Source organism: Cimex lectularius, unplaced genomic scaffold, assembly GCF_000648675.2.
Source record: "Cimex lectularius strain Harlan isolate CLEC.00 unplaced genomic scaffold, Clec_2.1 scaffold164, whole genome shotgun sequence".
In the NCBI taxonomy this organism is placed as follows: Eukaryota; Metazoa; Arthropoda; class Insecta; order Hemiptera; family Cimicidae; genus Cimex; species Cimex lectularius.
This window is the reverse complement of record NW_019392725.1, coordinates 588516-604455: the sequence shown is the minus strand read 5'-3', so window position 1 is coordinate 604455 and position 15940 is coordinate 588516. Positions and strand designations below refer to the sequence as shown.

The following is a 15940-nucleotide window of genomic DNA, read 5'->3' as shown; positions in this document are numbered from 1 at the left end:
GACCCAAATGTGCTCTCCTCCTGGAGTGAGGGCTAATTAGTAATTATTAAGATAAAGGTTGTTTTGATCATTAAAAATAATGTAATTAAAACGTTTAAAAAAATCATTGAAACTGTAACATTATGTAAAAGCTAATAGACAGCATTGTTAAAAAATTATGAAAAAACAATATTATAATTAAGATCTTTCAATTAATTAAGGTTTTTAGTTGAGATAAAAAAGTAAGTGTCAAGAGCGGGATTCGAATTCAAAAGGTGGGGTTGAGATGGGAAGTTAGTGTCCGAGTGGATCGAGGTCCCGATAACTCAAGTGGTAGAGCAGCGGCTATCTAGCCGAAGATCGTGGGTTCGAATCCCGCTCGTGACACTTACTTTTCTATCTCAAATAAAAACCTTAATTGAAAGATATTAATTGGTCAAGCGGACTACGAAAACTGGTGAATTATAATTAAGAATGTATAAAGTAAATAATAAAAATAAAAGAAATGAACCTAAAATAATTAAACGAACACTTTAGATCAACATATGATCTTGAAGAAAAAAGCAAATTCTGGAATTACTGCCAAGCTTTTGACCAATTTATAGGTCATCATCAGAGCCTAATTAATTTAACATTATGACAAACAATTGTTAAATCAATTGTAAAACTATGTTGTTTTTTTTAAGTATACATTTATGCTTGTTTGTTAGGTGTGTTAATATCACAAAGAAATTAATACTCTCACAGTCATTCTTTGACCACCATTATCGTTAGGGAAAATAAACTACCTTAAATTACCGAGAGCCAATATTTGCAAGAAATATAAGTTCATCTCAGGGCCTAATTTCATATTAGGAAAAACTTATTCATACTATTGATTTAACAATTGGTTTTCAAAATGTGAAATTTTTATAGGCTCTGATGATGACCTTTAAATAGGTCGAAAGCTTTAAAGTAACACTGAACTTGCTTTTTTCTTCAAAACTTCTAACATTGAAAACTAAAACAATTCTAAAATTAGTGCTATTTTACTCTTATTACTGTTGCAGTAAATTTTGTTAAGATTATTTTTGACCCAAATGTGCTCTCCTTCTGGAGTCAGGGTTAATTAATTATTTAAAAAACAAACTTAATTCTTAAAATAAAGGTTTGTATTGATTATTAAAAATATTGTAATGAAAACATTAAAAAATTATTGAAACCACAAAATAATGTAAATGTAAAAAGACAACATTGTTAAAAAATTATGGAAAAGCTATATTATAATTAAGAATGTTATTAAAATAAAAGAAGTTAAACTGAAATAATTCACGAACACTCTAGATCAATGAAGATCTTGAAGAAAAAAAAAGCAAATTCAGTTGTTACTGCCTAGCTTTCGACTTATTTTAAGGTCGTCATCAGGGCCTAAGTTCACATCACGAAAACTTATTCGTACACAACTATGTTTTTTTAAAATATACAGTGACTCACATATTTGTTCACATCAGTAAACAATTTTCTATTATCTCTAGTTTGCAATCCCGTATTTTTTAATCCAGACAACAGCAATAGGATTGAGTTCGTTGTACTGTTGGTAAACAGACATTCACCCTTATAATCTTTATTTATGTTTATACCTTTGAATTGAGCCAGTTTATTACAAGTCTTCAGATGAACAGTTTTGTGACTCGGGTTACTTCATTGCAAATTTCGCAAAAACCATTCAATAATTCGTCTCAAATTTGTTATCAGGTATCATCAATTTAGTTATTTTTCTTACATATTGAAAATATTTCCTTTCATTAATGGTTATGATTTATCCGTTTAATTACAGTATGAAGCTATTTTCAACATTTTTGAAATATCAAATAATAAAAACTCTACAAGAAGGACTTCCTTATCGTGAAATTTCGAAAAAAATATAAATTGTTATTATTGGGATAATGACAAAACCTAAAAGATTTTCCGGAATTTACGATAGTGGTTTTAAAAATAAGAGGAGTGGTCATAAAACAAAATTTTCCGAAGCCAAAAGGCGTATCTACGACCCAAATGTGCTCTCCTCCTGGAGTCAGGGCTAATTAGTTATTTAAAATACGGAATTAATTATTATAATAAAGGTTTATTGATTATTAAAAATATTGTAATGAAAACATTAAAAAATTATTGAAACCACAAATTAATGTAAATGTAAAAAGACAACAGTGTTAAAAAATTATGGAAAAACTATATTATAATTAAGAATATTATTAAAATAAAAGAAATTAAACTGAAATAATTCTCGAACACTCTAGATCAATGTTGAAGAAAAAAAGCAAATTCAGTTGTTACTGCCAAGCTTTCGACTTATTTTAATGTCATCATCAGGGCCTAATTTCACATTACGAAAAACTTATTCGTACAATTGATTTAGCAATTGTTTTTCATAATGTGAAATTAAGATAAGCCCTGATGATGATTTTTAAATAGGTAGAAACCTTGAAAGTAACACTTAACTTGCTTTTTTTCTGCAAGGCCATACCTAGAGTGTATATGAGTGAAAAAGTGGTCGATACTTCTAACATTGAAAACTAAAATAATTCTAAAATTAGTAACATTTTGCTCTTACAATGAAGAGAAAAAACCCTGTTAGGTTCAATAATTCAGTATTTACAATGATTATTTGGAGATCGTGAGGTGCGGTCTGGTATGACGTAGGTTTTAGAAAAACATTTTCTTTATCGTGCCAACGTTTCGATCTTTATTCAGATCATCTTCAGGGCTCAAAGTGTTTATTTTCCGGGTGATTCTTGTGAGTCGTGTTGAGAGTGGTTATCGGTCACTAAACATCACACAGTATTTACAATATTTCGATTTTCTGTATCTTTTGGACCTGCAACATTAAAACTGAACTTTCATGCTTTTCGGATTTGTAAGTCAAATTGAAGAGCCAGAATTATCAGTATAACAGGTCATACTTTTCTTCTCGTTATAGGAAAGTAACGAGAAGATCCTATATGCATAGCACTTTGCCCTAAAGTAATTACCAAAGAGGTGAAATTTGAAAACTGACGGTCTTCATTACCATTGATGGCAGTTCCGTTCCTGTTGGTTGTTAACAAATTTAGAATCAGTTCGTTCACGTGATGTAAATGCCATTTTTACAGATATTTCACACACCGATGCTTTAAAGCTCGACATCGAACTAAGATATTCCACTTTTCGTAAATGGTGACAGTTCCAGCAAATTAAAAAATGCTACATTGTGCTGCCTAGGAAGTCCACCTCCAGTCGTGTCATTTTTCCTGGAGCACCACACACCTGAATACTTATAAAAAAACTAAATAATTGGTTTGTATAATTTTTCGACTTGTGACACTTTTCTTGTGGGTGTATGATATTGTTACCTCCTTTTATTATAAAATTAATGCTGCTTGGGGTTAAAATAAAGACGACGACTTTCCTACTGTAGGGCCGAAGAAGAAGGTTCTACGGAAAAAACCTCGAAACCTTCCCTTCTATCTACAAGGGTTGATTCAGTAATCTGAGTTCATTAAATTTTGATTTACCTCTTTTTTTCTTGTGCTAGAAATACTTTAATTATTATATTTTTTAACTTTTAATTATCCATCTTTGGGTCCTTCCTCGTTTTATTCTTATAATTTTTAGTTGTTAAATTTTGGGCGGTAAGAATATGTTCTTACGATTTTAACATTTATCGAATGTGTAGTGTTTAGTAATCGTCAGTTAATGATTATTTGGAGATGCGGTCTGGTGTGACGTAGGTTTTAGAAAAACATTTTTTTTATCTAACGTTTCGATCTTTATTGAGATCATCATCAGGGCTCAAAGTGTGTGTTTTTTGTGTCGATGAGTCATTCTTGTCTGTAGTGTTGAGTCCCCATACGACACATACGAATGACACATTTAAACAGAAAACAAACACTTTGATCCCTGAAGATGATCTCAATAAAGCTCGAAACGTTGGCACGATAAAGAAAATGTTTTTCTAAAACCTACGTCACACCAGACCGCATCTCGCGATTTCCAAATAATCGTTTTTGCGAATATTGGATATTAACATTTTCCGGGGCTATGCTGATTTTGACTACATGTGTATTTAAAACGGGCCGATCCGAGTGTGCAGAATAATGGTCGTAGAAAGTTTGAAATTGTAAATTTACATTGTTTTCTAATATTTATTCACATGGTTCGAACAGTCCTGGAAAAACAACCCGTTGTGCTCACTTAATCCCAGCTTTCTAGTTTACGCACTCTCATTCAAATGGTAACTTGATCGTTGACCTATGACCTAACGTACACCAAAACCTTTCGGAATTGTTACTATAAGAAAATATTTATAATATATTAAAAATTACTGTCTCGTGTTTGGAAGGGGAAAATAATAGACCCCCGAAGCTTTCATCGTCCCATCCAATAACCTCGGCATTCTGTGAGCTGTACGTGATGGTATTAGAATCCAGCCTATTCCAAATTCTTGATGCAACTTAGCCCGGCTTACTTTAATCGCGCTCAGACAGCCCCTAAATATAAGAAACATAAAAAACTAGCTGAATTTACGTAACAATAGAGGATAATTACTACCAAGGCAAGAACATCTTATTAGATAGAAAAAAAGGAAGTACGGACAATTAATCGTTTCTCCTCTTGTCAACGACTTAATCTACATTGGACTGAATAACAGAAAAGCCGTTGCTTCAAGCGACGATCACGTTTCGTCGTTAATACCGCACTAAAATATAACTAAGAAAAGATCAGGTTTTTCTTTCATTGACAGATAAAACATAGCATAAATTTAAAATTCAAAGATAAATGTACAGCTTATATCATAAACCACTATTATAAAATGGAATAACGGTCAAAGTAATACATCGCTGTGCTTCATGAACCGGAAATTGTTTCGTCTTTTATCATCACGACGATTTACATCACACACGCATAAGTTCGTGTCTTAAAACGAGTTTGAAATGGAAAAAAAAGAAGAGAATTAATTGTAAACTTATCTCAATAATATGTAAAGAGGACGACAGCATAAAAATAATTGACATGTAAATAAAAGATAGTATTTATGCAAGGTCGACATGAGAGATGGGCCAATTAAATACAGAGTTTAAGAATGACGAACTTTTTATTTGGGAAAAGTTGTTATGAATGCAAAGTCCTGAGTATCGTAAGTAATTTCGAATAAATTGTTCTGAATGGATGAAGAACAGAAAGAGATAGAAATAAATAAAAATATGAAGAAAGTGATAGTTGGGGGAGAAAAACAATGGGAAAAATTGAGAGAAAACGGTGCCAGAAAAAGAAAGAGTAAAGTACAAAGAGACAGAGAGATGGGAAGAAAAGAAGAAAGAGAGACAGTAAAGTGAGTGAGTGAGAAATATGAAAAATGATGGAGAGAATGAGAGAGATAGGGAAGGAAAATAGACAGTAGAATGAATGAGTGAAAAATATGAAAAAATGGAGAGAGGGAGAGAGAGAGAAATAGGCAAGAAAAAAAGAAAAATTTACAGTAGAGTGAGTGAGTGAAAAATATGAAAAAATTGAGAGAGAAAGAGAGAGAGAGAGAGGGAGAGAGAGAGAGAAGAAAAAAGAAAGACAGACAGTAGAGTGAGTGAGTGATAAATATGAAAAAATGGAGAGAGGGAGATAGAGAGAAATAGGGAAGAAAAAAAGAAAGATGGACAGTAGAGTGAGTGAGTGAAAAATATGAAAAAAATTGAGAGAGAGAGAGAGCCAGGTTGTACAAAGAATTTCAAATAATTTTCCTTAAAAATTTCTCAAATCAAAAAATAAACGTGACATATAAACTGCATAAACATGAATATGGATATTGGTAATTTATTTTTATTCTATTAATTTTAATTAGGTTAACCGATACACTATTGTTAGTTGGATAAAACCAAATGGAACATACCAACCAAAAACAAACAAATGTCAATTCTCGTTTTTATTTACTTAAGAATAGTAAACACGAAGATTATTCATTTTGTAAGCAAACACCTTTTCTCGTCCTTTCTCTGTTTTAATCCAGTTCTATTTTCTGTAACGATGGAAAGACATCATCTTGAAACAGAATATATTATTGTGAAAATCAGTCATCGAGGTCACCGGTGGATATCGCAGAGGAAGTTGTCGTTTCGCAGAGCGTAGTCTGCCAGGTTTTAGCCCGATTCCATGAGACTGGAAGTGCCAATAGGAGACCTGGCAATGGATCAGCGCATTCCGACGCTAAGGGAGTACAGAATTTCCCCCAAAAAAGACGAGACCCTTTCCATATTGCCCGACAGATCCTAAATGAAGTACAAGATGTTTTGGCAACGCCTTTTTTCAGGTGGTCTCACATCGTATGCCCCTTTGAGAAGAACTGCAGCCCAACTCAGGGGAATATGGTGCAGCTAGATTCTAGAAGAGACCACAAATCAAAATGCTGTTATGCTTACTGATGTGTCTGTATAGGGATAGCAGGCGACGAAGTGTCTACCGAGAACAGGGGATGAGTACAATGCTCCAGTTCGTACTCACTTCAGTGCAGTTTGGAAGAAGTGTAATGGTCTGGTATTTACACTGGGAAACGAACTGAACTCCGTGTTGTCGAAGGCAACTTCACCGCAGTCCGTTATGTCCAAGACATTATCGAGGAATCCTTCAAACCGGTATCTCCTTGGCACGGATTTTCGATTTCTGGATGACAATGACAGACCTCATAGAGGCAGACTTGTTCATCATTGTTCAGGAAACCTGGGAATTTCCCATCTGCACCTTCCCCCATTGTCAGACCGCAATCCCATTGAGCACGTGGGGTGAGTTGCAGAGAAGGCTTTTTGATCACCAACCATAGCCAGTTGGCGTCCAACAACTGAGTGCAGCGTTACAGCATCTTGGGAGTGACATTCCTCATGAAATTAGTGACAACCTTATTAGCAGTCTGCTTTACAAGTGTACAAAGGTTTTATCTAACAAAGGACATTATACAGAATGTTAATTATAATATAAAAACGCTAGGGAAAGTAAATACTACAAAATTGGCAACATACCTGTTAATTTTTGACCAGTTTAGATAAGATGGATAAAACTAAACTTACCACAGGCAGAGGAGCAATGAGATGAAAAGATTTTAAAAGATTGAGAAGAAAAGAGGTAAAAATGGTAGCGGTACGATAAATTTAGACTTTTGTGTGTTTAGAGGTATAAATTATAATGCTATTTTAGCTCTACAATATAATGAAAACGTTTTTTGCCTAATACGTGTACAGTACAGCTCGGGAACAGTTTTCTCTTTTAAAACCGGCGTCCGTCATTTCAAACACGACGTAACAATATGTTTGAGTTAAAAGGGCTTGTTTAAGCAAATTATGTTTTAACAAATATAAAGCGATTCGAAGTGCCTAACTTCACAATATAATTCAGGAAAAACTGCCCGTTTTTCTTTTTTAAACATAAGTCATCCCTTAGTGAAGTAAAGCACTTCGTGTTAAACAAAAGTACTTGAAGTCCAACTACAATCTTGCTGACTACTTTACTACACTTTTGTTCATCCTTCTCATAATTAAAATCTCATGGAAATGCGAGATTCGTACCCAGAACTACTAGGGTGGCAAATACGAAAAAAATAATTATTATTGTTTTAAGGTCATGTTGAATTTTTTGGCCTATAAAACGACAGATGGTTGTTTTCCGTTTTGGTTTTTTTTCAAGGACTTAATAAATACTTTTATTTGATAAAATGACCCTACTATGAGGTTTCCTATTGTTTTATAGTAGCCTATCATCCCGGTCTGCCTATCTCGGTAGATTTTTTTGTTGGTTTAGACGCATTTCCGTATTTCGCTATCTTCATTCGTTGATTTCTGTCCAATGCCAAAAAGCGACTGGACGTAAAACATAATAATAATAAAATAAAATAAATCTGCGAGGATAGGGAGACCGGGATGAAGGGTATCTTCGAAACAATTGGTCTATCGACCCGCAGACTCGCATGAAATTTCAGGGGTTTTTCGTTTTGTAAATCCTATGAAGTCATTGAGTACTTTTGTCGAGTATAAATCTTTTGTTATCGTGCTGTCAACTTCACAAATGACTGGAACAGTTTTGTTCGGCTTGAAAAATGGAAGGGTCGCCCGGATCACGTTTCGTCCGATTGTTTACCACCTGGTGCTCAGAGCGGACTGCAGTTGAGCTTTGTGTATCATGGTAGGTTGGGCGTCCTTGAAAGAAGATGATGGTTAGTAGGGAAGTGGGTGAACGTATTTGCTATCCTTAGTCGACGGGCCAGCGGCCTCTATCGATCAAGTTGCCATGGAGATGTTTCACGCCTTCGAAAGCTTTCGCGCGACCAGTGACAGCGCAATCACACACGCCCTCGGGCTTTTTTTCATCACTTGTGCCGCGTCGGTGCGGAAGCGTGTTCCTCGGAAAGTTTGAACTTCACCGGCGGGCTTGTGGGGTTCTACAACCAATAAACGTTAAAAACGGTGAGATCGTGACACAGGGTGATGTCGATTAGGCGTATCGGCCATTTTCCTAAGAAATAAGACATTCAGATTGTTCCAAATCAAACATTGCTTTCATATTTTCACCACATTAATGTTTATGTTTCAACAATTTCGAAGGGCTAGAATAGCAATTAAACAATCCAATCCGCTTTTGTGTCTTAAAACATAAAAGACTGATATACATCATAATTGAAAGCATAACGCTTTAAAAGGGGTAGCGTTTTTTATATTTTCTTATTATTAACTAAAAACCTTCGTGCACAGCATGAAACCGATTACATAAAATTTCGGGCTTTAAAGTTAAATAATTTTTGAAAGTTGCAAATCAAGTGTCCTGGTGTATCTTGTTGTCCTTGATGGAATCGCAACTCGCCCTGTCTTGTTTATTTGAAGAGTAGGAAGTATCTTGATATAGATTCTGCGTCAAAACTACCATTGCAACTAAAAGATCGTTTGATTAAAGCAAAAGGACTAATTAAAGCAAGAGGAAACTTTTTTTGGCGTAAATTGTTTCCTTTTCAATTTTCTCCAACATGCTTCATCATATCGCACACCGACAAGAAAGTGACACAACTCGGAAAAAAAAATTACAGGAGACTCAAATGAAAGTTTACTTTTTTGTCTAACGTATTAAGTACATAGTGCAGTACATTATAACTTTGACTTAAGTGTCAAGTAGAAGCGACACATAAGAAAGACCATGCTGGCGACGCAAAAAATCTTAAAATAATCCGAAGCCCGAGGAATTTTCAAGTTTTTAATTGTCATTTCGCACACCGACAAGAAAAATGACACAACTCAACAAAAGAAAATTTTACAGGAGAGACAAATGAAAGTTTATTTTTCACTTACGTATTAGTATACATTACAATATAACTTTGACTTAAGTGCCAAGTAGAAGCGACACATAAGAAAGACCTAGCTGGCGACGGAAAAAAATCTAAAAATAATACGAAGCCGGAGGAATTTTCAAGTTTTTAATTGTCATTTCGCACACCGACAAGAAAAGTGGCATAACTCAACAAAAAAAAATTACAGGAGACACAAATGAAAGTTTACTTTTTGTCTAACGTATTAAGTACATAGTGCAGTACATTATAATTTTGACTTAAGTGTCAAGTAGAAGCGACACATAAGAAAGACCATGCTGGCGACGGAAAAAAATCTAAAAATTATCCGAAGCCCTTGGAATTTTCAAGTTTTTAATTGTCATTTCGCACACTGCCAAGAAAAGTGACACAACTCAACAAAAGAAAATTTTACAGGAGAGACAAATGAAAGTTTACTTTTTATTTACGAATAAAGTACACGACATTATTGTTGTGGGCAATAAAACTGTCATGAACCATCAATATTGTCTGTCTACATCTAAACCTAAGCGAAAACACAAAAATTTAAAAATCTAGCCGTACTACCCTTCAAAAAACTACCCCTTTTTGAATTGCGACAATTTTCTTGCATATATTGGCTTTCAGTAATTTAATTTATTTTGTTTCCGCTAACGATAATGGTGGACAATGAATGACTGTAAGGTAATCAATTTGTTTGTAATGGTAACAGCCAAAATAAACGCCTAACAAACAAGCATAAATATCTTATTAAAAAAAAAAATTTTTTTTTAATTTAAAAAAAAAATAAAAAAAAAAACAGTTGTACAATTGATTTAACAATTATTTTTCACAATGTAAAATTAATTAGGCACTGATGATGACCTTTAAATAGGTCGAAAGCTTAAAAGTAACACTGATTTTGTATAAAATAAATGTATAAAATATACATGAATGTATAAAATAAATAATAAAAATAAAAGAAATGAACCTAAAAAATCAAACGAACACTTTAAACCAACATGAAGGAATTCAGGTGTTACTGCCAATATTTCGACCTATTTAAAGGTCATCCTCAGAGCCTAATTAATTTGACATTGTGACAAACAATTGTTAAATCAATTGTACTACTATGCTTTTAAAATAAATATTTGCGCTTGTTTGTTAGGCGTGTTAATATCACAAATAAATTAATACTCTCATCGTCATTCATTCACCACCATTATCGTTAGAGAAAATAAACTAACTTAAATTACTGAGAGCCAATATTTGCAAGAAAGTTATGGTCATCTCAGGGCATAATTTCATATTACGAAAATCTTATTTGTACAATTGATTTAACAATTGCTTTTCATAATGTGATATTTTTACAGGCTCTGATGATGACCTTTGAATAAGTCGAAAGCTTGGCAGTAACACCTGATTTTCCTTTTTTTCTGTAAGACCATACCTTGATCTAGAGTATTCACGAGGAAAAAATAATGGCCGATACTTCTAACATTGAAAACTAAAATAATTCTAAAAATAGTACTATTTCACTCTTACAATGAAGAGAAAAACGCAGCATAAGAACTAGGAATGCTAATAGGTTCAATTAATGACATTCAATTTTTTTTTAAACATAAATTGTGGTAATTCAGTATTTACAATATTTTGATTTTCTGCATACCGTATAATATGCATACTTCTGTATAATGTATACTGTTCTTCGCAAGGGAAGAGTTTCATATCTTTCGACACTAATGACAAACTTCGCGCCTTAAAAAAAAAAATGTAGTTTTGGGTTGAATCTGATGAGAAGCTATAGGTGGAGTGTTTTTCTATGTTAAATGATTTGTTAAAAGAAAGCTAACTGGAGTGATATTGGGTGATGAAATATCGTACACTCACAAGAAAAATGGCACAACTGAACAAAATAAAATTTTACAAGAGAGTCAGATGGAAGTTTAGATTTTATGACTTATTTATTAAGTGCACGCCATTACGTTGTATTGCTGGCAAAAAAACTGTCACGATCTATCAATATTTAATAGCTCAGTCAATAGGTCAATACTTCTAACAGTGAAAACTAAAATAATACTAAAATTAGTACTACTTTGCTCATACAATTTAAAAAAAAACGCAGCACAAAGACTAGGTATCTGTTAGATTCAATTAAAGACATGCGATTTTTTTTCGCATAAAATATAATTCTGTTAATCCAGTATTTAAAAATTTTTTATTTTCTATAAGTTTTTGACTTGCAACTTTGAAGCTGAGCATTCGTGCTTCCCAGATTTGTTAGTGAAATTTGAAGAGCCAGAATTATTTTATGTCTCTGTGAGGTCTATTTACGTGCAGGTTCTGGCAATAAGAAAAACCGCAAGCAAGATCCTACACACTTACCCGACACAACGCTATGAGATGCTACCCGACGCTTTGTCACTTCTGGTGTGCACATCTATGCGACGACAATCAGTATCACAAAACATGTAATTAATTGTTAGTTAAATTTTATGAGCACAACCATGTAATGAATTGTTTGTTTAACTTAATTGTTTTAAACAAAGTTATTCCGGTGTTTTGATAAATTTTCTTCCTAACCATCATAATTAAATAATTTTTATAGAAACTAATGAATTTTTGATCTCCTTTAATTTGGTTTATGTTAAAATAGGAATGATGTAATTAATATAACGACAAAATTACATATATTTAGGTTGGAATAAACTACAAAAAATATGAATGTTCTGTTCTGACGCTTTTCGACGAAAATGGTGAAATTTTAACAAGCAAAACGATGTAATAAATTTTAGTTATATTTTATGAGCAGACCACTGTAATAAATCGCTATTTAAATTTTATGAATAAAACCATGTAATAAATTGTTTGTTAAACTTAGTTGTTTTAAATAAAGTTGTTACGTAACAACAAGGNGTAAGACTCCCTTCCTCTTCTGTTTTTCTCTTGATCCTGTAGGTCCAGTAGGGCAGCGTTGATTGACCTTGTTGTTACGTAACAAAGTTATTCCGGTGTTTTAATAAATTTTCTTCCTAACCATCATAATTAAATAATTTTTATAGAAACTAATGAATTTTTGATCTCCTTTAATTTGGTTTATATTTAAATAGGAATGTTGTAATTAATATAACGACAAAATTACATATACTTAGTTTGGAATAAACTGCAAAAAATATGAATGTTATGTTCTGACGCTTTTCGACGAAAATGGTGAAATTTTAACAAGCAAAACGATGTAATAAATTTTAGTTAAATTTTATGAGCAGACGCCTGTAATAAATCGCTATTTAAATTTTATGAATAAAACCATGTAATAAATTGTTAGTTAAATTGATTATAGCAAAAAGTGGTATTCTGTTGTTTTGATCTATTTTTTACCAAACCATTAAAATTAATGTGTGGTGATTAGTGACCGTTAATCGATATTTATTTAGAAATCGTAAGATGCGGTTTCAGAAAAACATTTTCTTTATCGTGTCAACGTTTCGATCTTTATTGAGAACATCTTCAGGGCCTGGGATTTACAAACATTGTTTACATATAACCAATTGTTTACATCCAAAATGTAATTGTTATATGTAAACAATGTTTGTAAATCCCAGGCCCTGAAGATGATCTCAATAATGATCGAAACGTTGGCACGATAAAGAAAATGTTTTTTTGAAACCAGACCGCATCTCACGATTTCTAAATAAAAAAAATTAATTTTTTTTTTAAATAACAACTAATGAATTTTTTTTATCTCGGGTTAATTTGGTTGTAATTAATATAACGACAATAATACATATAGTTTGAAATCAAAATATGAGTGTACGGTTCTTTTGTCTTAGACTGTACTCGATGATATCCGACGAAAATCTGGACAGTGGGAATCGCAGAGCGTAGAGTAGGGTAGCGTTGCATAGCATCCGGCAGATGTGCACGGGGGTAATACAATCTTATGGAAAATTGGACTTTGGATTGGCGTCGCATAGCGTTGCAACGGGTAAGTGTGTTCCCAGCTTACACTAAGAAGCCGCTGTCAAGGTAGGGAGGATGCTTAACAATCTGAAGCTGACCAGTGAGTTATAAAAAACAGAGGAGTACAATTGAATTCAGGTGGAGGTGCATAAGGCCTTGTGACCGCCTCTTTTATCCCTATACCTAATCTTCCAACATTATAAATACGGTCAGGTTTTATACGGCCTTGCATATTCAAGTTTTGGCCAATTTACCTGTTTGTCCTCCTCGGTTCTCTGGCCGTGAGATCTTATGAGCGTTTTAACGGGATGAATGTCAGCATAAAAGACAGAGATGAACTTGTTTAATTGGGTTTGATCGCTCTTTGGGCTCGCTCAGAGAACACAGAACTCAGTTCCATAACTAGTTTTGTAGTGACTTTTATACCACAAAACTTTATTTGATATTATCATGATTTCTTCTTTCATATTGTAACTTGTTAAAACTTTATTGGAAGTTGCAAAGGACATTGCTGCGATCAGAACTTTATACGAACCTATAGGTAAGTAAACAGGGTTTGTTTGTCTTCTTGAAGAAAGTGCTTCCAACTTAAATATACAAAGTTTTGGTTTATATGGTAGAAATTTCTAGAACCACGATTCAAGATTATCGATTTCAGGAAGATAGGGTAAAAAAAGTAGGCAGAAATCAGAGGGCAGCTTGGCTGTTGTCGAAATAGGAGAAACCCAGTTATCACGGAGATCAGGGAAAACTCGACCTTAAATATTACATTTTCTATCTGAATTTTATGATTCTGACATGTGTGAAAGGTTTTGTTTGGATTAGAACCTTTCTGTTATATTGATCGATTGATTTCGTTTTCTTTCAAAGCAGCAATGTACGAAACATCTGTTACATAAATAAGCCTCTTCGGCCCGGCTTTATCACCACTTACACGCCTGAAGCCCTGGAAAAAAAAGGCCTGGTCTTATCAACTTATTTTACTGATCAGCCATATCCTCGAGGTCGTATTTTTTCATAAAATTCCTAGTCAACTTTTTCTTCCAATCTTTATCCAGTTAATAATGAAACAGGTCTCTTATTATGTAAATTCGAAAACGTATCAACAATTTAATCGTCTGTGATTTGATAACGATGGCAAAACACAATGGTCTGGAACCCAGGGCTTAGTCGATATTTACGGAGGTCATTAAAGATTATCGATAATCGAGGGGGACCGAACGGGATTATATTAATTTTCCTTTTTGAAAAACAGTTAAAATTGGATGTATTTATTTTCATTAAAATAAAATCTAACTAAGATTAACTTTAAAATTAACATACCTATCAACATTAGGGTTTATTATAATTAATTAAGGTTTTTAGTTGAGATAAAAAAGTTAATGGCACGAGCGGGATTCGAACCCACGATCTTCGGCTAGATAAGCCGCTGCCCTACCACTTGAGCTATCGTGACCTCGATCCACTCGGACACTAACTTCCCATCTCAACCCCACCTTTTGAATTTTCCCTCCTTACACGAAACTAGTGAATTTTTTAGGAATTAGGATTTATGTAACAATCAACATGATTGATTATTAACTTTAACCTGAGACGTACATCTATCAAACTTTAGAGTTATCTTAGAATTCCTAAGAATATCAAAAAACTGAAAAACTAAGGTGCTTAGGGTAATTAAATTGTTTTGTTTATGTAAATGTTCATGTTCATAATTAAGGAACCTCCAGGGTGTTGTTTCCTACCAAGGCACATTTAATTTTCTCCCTTTATGGGCGTCGGGATTTAATATTTTTTGTTAACATTCTATATTTCTGATTCATAAGTTAAAATGAAATAAAGTTGTACTTAATTCACCACAAATACAGTTGAAAGGGTGTGGTCGATTTAAGAATCGACAATTTCAGTAAGGAAGGGACTTGAAAGTTCAAAAGAAGTAAAAAAATTAAGTGATCTTTGGAGATTTTATTGTAAAATTAAACCAGTTTTTGAGTTTTCTTCCTAATTTGATTGATCTCAGTCGCTATTTCCCGTCAAAAACACAGAATCAAACATCAAAACTTAACTTTCAAGAACGTCGCCCGTCAGAGGGTTTTTTAAAACAATTTTCCGTCTCTTTATAAGCTCAAATTGGAAAACAAAGCGAGCAAATAAGTCCACCGAAAGCCCGGGACTTCAGTTGTTGTGATTAGGGCGGGGTTGCACCCTCCAACCCCTTTATCTCGTGGGGTCGTTCACCTCCTAGTCGGCCGGCTCGGAAAAAACAATCCCCGACCCAAATACATAACGTTTAAATACATTAGAACAACAAAGTCATTATATAATTGTACAGGTATGAAATAAATCATTTCAGCAGCATATCGAACATCAAATAATAGAGCCTTGATAAATAGGCCTTCATGCTTTAATCCATCATTGTTGGTTAGACGAGATTTCTATGATTAACCTGTTCTAGCACGAACCAGCATTATTTATTTATTAACGTCCAAATTCTCTAACAACTACGTGAAAAAGTGGGAAAATAAATAGAAAATATGTTTTAAATTATGTTTCTTAGGAGGTAGTTCTATAGTTAGTATATAATCCGTAGTATAGTATACAGGAATACATTGGATACTATGTAGAAGGCTTGGCAGAATTTTTCAGAATTCTTGAACCAATGACTCTATATATTAAAAAAAATTCAAAATTTCAAGTACA

At 33.4% G+C, this 15940-nt stretch overlaps 1 protein-coding gene across 4 annotated transcripts in view; it reads right to left on the bottom strand.

Moving 5' to 3' along the window:
• LOC106669327 (sn1-specific diacylglycerol lipase alpha) overlaps positions 1 to 15940 on the bottom strand; it is a 100405-nt gene that overhangs the window by 30292 nt on the left and 54173 nt on the right. The window lies entirely within an intron of this gene.